This window comes from Suncus etruscus, chromosome X, assembly GCF_024139225.1.
Source record: "Suncus etruscus isolate mSunEtr1 chromosome X, mSunEtr1.pri.cur, whole genome shotgun sequence".
Taxonomy (NCBI): domain Eukaryota; kingdom Metazoa; phylum Chordata; class Mammalia; order Eulipotyphla; family Soricidae; genus Suncus; species Suncus etruscus.
The window spans coordinates 106721106-106725297 of record NC_064868.1 but is presented as its reverse complement, the minus strand read 5'-3'; the positions used below and the strand labels follow the sequence as shown (position 1 = coordinate 106725297).

At 36.0% G+C, this 4192-nt stretch overlaps 1 pseudogene; it reads right to left on the bottom strand.

The window, feature by feature from the left end:
* Positions 1-743: 743 nt before the first annotated feature.
* On the bottom strand, positions 744-822 carry LOC125999899 (uncharacterized; annotated as a pseudogene).
* Between the last annotated feature and the right edge of the window lie 3370 nt (positions 823-4192).

Below are 4192 nucleotides of genomic sequence, written 5' to 3'. Positions count from 1 at the left end.
TCGATGTATTATTTGGTGAATTTTGGTGACTCCACCAAAAGAAAGAATTATTTGGTGAATTTTTGGTGATTTAACCAAATGAATTTTCTTTTTTCTTTTTAAACTTTATTGATTGATTTGGTTGGTTTTTGGGCCACCCAGTGGCACTCAGGGTTTACTCCTGACTCTGCACTCAGAATTAGCTCCTGGCAGGCTCAGGGTACCATATGGGATGCTGAGAATAAAACCAGGTCCCTCCAGGGTCAGCCACATGCAAGGCAAAAGCTCTACCTTTGTGCTGTCGCTCCGTCCCACCCCACCCTCATTTCTGCCATAACTACAGCAGTTGCACAGCATCATACCTTATACCCTCTGACAGGAATGGACCAGCTTTGCAAATTAACCTTACCAAACTGCCAGGCAACAAAATCCGTTTCAGATTTATAAATCCTGGACCATACAGCTGCAACCTCAAAATTTTATAATAGTGTCGGCCCAGTAATATCACAGGAAATCTGGTGGGAAAGTTATATAGACATATACCAAGCTCACTGAACCTGAACAGTAACACAGAAGGTGAAACTAATACCAACCACAGCCTGGTAAATCCTTAGACAGTGACTTTAGTAATACCATTAAGATTTATGACAATTTGGGCTAGAGCCATGGTGTAAGTGGTAAAGTGTTTGCCTTGCCCGCACTAGCCTAGGACAGGTTCGATTTCCAGATGTCCTATCTGGTCCCCCAAGCCAAGAGTGACTTTGTTTTGTCCCCCAATTCACAATACAGACCAGGCAAATGGCCTGTGTTGAGGTATATATGGGGTGCATTTACTGTACAGTCAGTGAAAAGTGCAGTCACAGAAATAATTACACTGAGAACTATCATAACAAAATGTGAGTTAATGAGGGAAGTGGAAAGCCTGTCTACAGTACAGGCCGGTGTGGGGTGGGGAGGAAGGACACTTGGGATATTGGTCATGGGAATGTTGCACTGATGAAGGATATATATATATATATATATATATATATATATATATATATATATATATATATATTAAAATTTCAAAAAAAGAAAAGAAAAGAAAAGACCTCCCAATTCTTACCACAGGCTGTGTTCTTTACTAAAGTGATTTTGAGTGCATAGCCAGGAGTAACCCATGAGCGTCACCGGGTGTAGCTCCCCAAAAAAAGATTTATGGCAATTATTTCAAACTGACCCTTTTTGATCTAAGTTTCAATAATTCCACTGCCCTTTGTATTGTAACAAATAATATAAAGTAAATTTATTTGTGCCTCCAATGGTGCAGGCAGGGTGGTGGGTGGGAACTTGAGAACACTGATGAAGGGACCATCACACAATTGTTCTCTGCATATCGAATAGCAGAAATGATTGTATTATGAACAACTTGGCAAATCACTATGTTAAAATAAAAATGTTTAACTAGCTCTGCCTTAATATTTAAAATGTTTTAATTTACTAGAAGTTATGTTCTAAATATTCCCTGCTAACAGAAATACCTATATAATGAGGGAGAGAATAAACTAGTTGTATGAAGGAGTTAATGTGCAGAAGCAATCGTGATAACAGGAGGTGAAAAGTGACGGCACACAATTGTGAACTTTTAGGAAGCACTCAGAAACTTTTCTGTCAAAAAAGTTCAACATATTTCCAGGATTGAGGTAAATAGGCAAAAAATCAAGTGAGCAAAAAAAAATAAATTTGTGATGAAGTGATGAGAGGATAACAGTGTTTATAAGCTTTAACAAACCAAAGCATATTGCATATAGCAAGTGTGAGGTCAGGACCTAGTGGCCCCCAATTCCTGTTAGTGTTTTTCTTTATCCTAATCAATGATAAACTCTATTTTCCACTTCTGTAGGTTCTGGTACTTCCAAGCTACACCTGAATTCTCAGGTCCCCATGCCATGCAGGACACCAATCTAATTCTCCCAGAAATTATTTAATGTGTCTGGAAATAATGTTTTGCTCAAAACTCTAGTTTCACAAAGCATTGTGAAAAGTGGGTGGGCTCAATATGCTTCTGAGTCAACTGTAAAGCTCCATTTTCATTCCCTTCATATATTCTGGTAAAGAATAGTCCCCCACCTGAAGGTCATTTCTATTAATACACATCTAAAAATGACTATGACAATTACACCCGTCTACCCTTTGAATGAAGCACTTAAGACTAGCTAGCCAGCTTCTCGAACAGGACTCACAGGGGGATAATGCTTTCTTTTGTGAGAAAGATCTTTCAGAGACTCCTATCACATTCTATAGAAAGCTATATGATTCTTATAATTGTTCAATACAGGACTGTAAAGATGCAGGGTTTGTTGTGTTCTAGTTAAACAACAAAAACAACAAACAATAAAGGATTTTTGTTCAGAGCCTTCCCAAGGATGAATTGGATAAATATCTTCACAGAAAATCTTCTCAAGAGCTCCCTCCAGGACACTTAAGCATCCAACAAAACTTACATTCTTTTGTATTTCTCTTGAGTTGTACTTTCTTATATTCATCATAGTACCAAAAAGTCCTTGGATTTCATGTAGACATAAGTATTAATTTTAAATCTCTAAGGTTGCAATTGAAGACATCTAAACATACTGTCTATATCTCAGAATACTGTACAATCTAAATCTAGGACACTGGAAGTGTGTTTCATCACAACTTCTTATTAGTTAGCTGCCCCAAATTAAAGGATATTAAAACTTCTGTATAGCTTTTGCACTTTATTCTCTCTAGGCAAAACCAAAAGACCAACCAAACAAAAGCTTAATGAGTGATTAGATTAAAATGATACCTATAGGAATTATAGTTTTCCTTAAATTGCTGTTCTTTAATTGTGGCAACATTGGTTTATTACACAAGAGTTGTAAATGCTTGTATGTTTTAGAGACACAAATATCTACAACCTAAGTATAAAATGGTGACATAGTTATTCTTTATTTTATGATTGAGGTAATATTGTTTAGTATAGTATTAATGTCTATGCTTTTGGTATACACAGTTGCTACATGTCCACCATCAAATTACCCCCGCTACTGTACATTTATCACTTCGTCTGCACCATCATCCACTCCCTGGTTTCATAAGCATCCAAGGTATTTTAGTAGGGCATTGTCCATTCTCTATATACCACATATAAATGAGATCACAAATAGGTATCCATTATTGACATTGCTTGTTATTTCTTCTCATTTTTTTTTATCTAGGAATACAGACAAAGTTCACTCTCATTTTCATTCATCAAAGTTTGTATTCTAGTACATCCTTTTGTGGGGCTCTATTCAATACAACTTGACTATTCACCAACTTTTATATTTTTCTTTGTTTTTGTAATGCTGTATCCTTTGCTTTTTTCTAGTCTTATCTTTTCCCACATGACATGTTTACCAAATAATAATGCTTTTTCAAAGTCAGATCAAATACCACCTCTTCATACAATTTACTTGATTCTTCAGTGACACTTAACACCACCTTCTATGCCACTTTGGCATTTATGGTGTTATTCTTGTTTTCATATAACATTCTGAATAAGTATTTGTCTGGGTCCTTCCCCCTTATCTACTCAGAAGATAGAAAACAGCTCTAGTTATTGTAAATTTATCTACTCTTTCTCAGAAATATGGTTCTTTATATGTAAACCCCTGACGTTAAACCATGTTCATTTTAACCCGTGACTAATGAAAGCATTATGTAATCTTATTTGACACCTAATTGTATACTTGCCTTAAAGAACATTGTTGTTATGCATTCCGTAATGCTAAGAAATAAAGGTTGAATCCTGTAGTTTGTGATATAATTTTAATTAGATTATTAACATATATATTAAAACACTAATATGGAAAATATATAAAAAATACATATGTTTTTAAATTTTGTTTTTTGGCCACACCCAGTGACGCTCAGGGGTTACTCCTGGCTATGGGCTCAGAAATCGCTTCTGGCTTGGGGGAACACATGGGACTCCGAGGGGGGGTTGAACCATGGACTGTGCTAGGCTAAGTGGGCAAGGCAGTTGCCTTATGGCTCGCACCACTGTACTGGCCCCTTATATAGTTTATGAATAAACTATATAAGTATAAGGACAAGACTATATAGTGTTAACTTCATCTTTCTTTCTTTCTTTCTTTCTTTCTTTCTTTCTTCTTTCTTTCTTTCTTTCTTTCTTTCTTTCTTTCTTTCTTTCTTTCTTTCTTTCTTT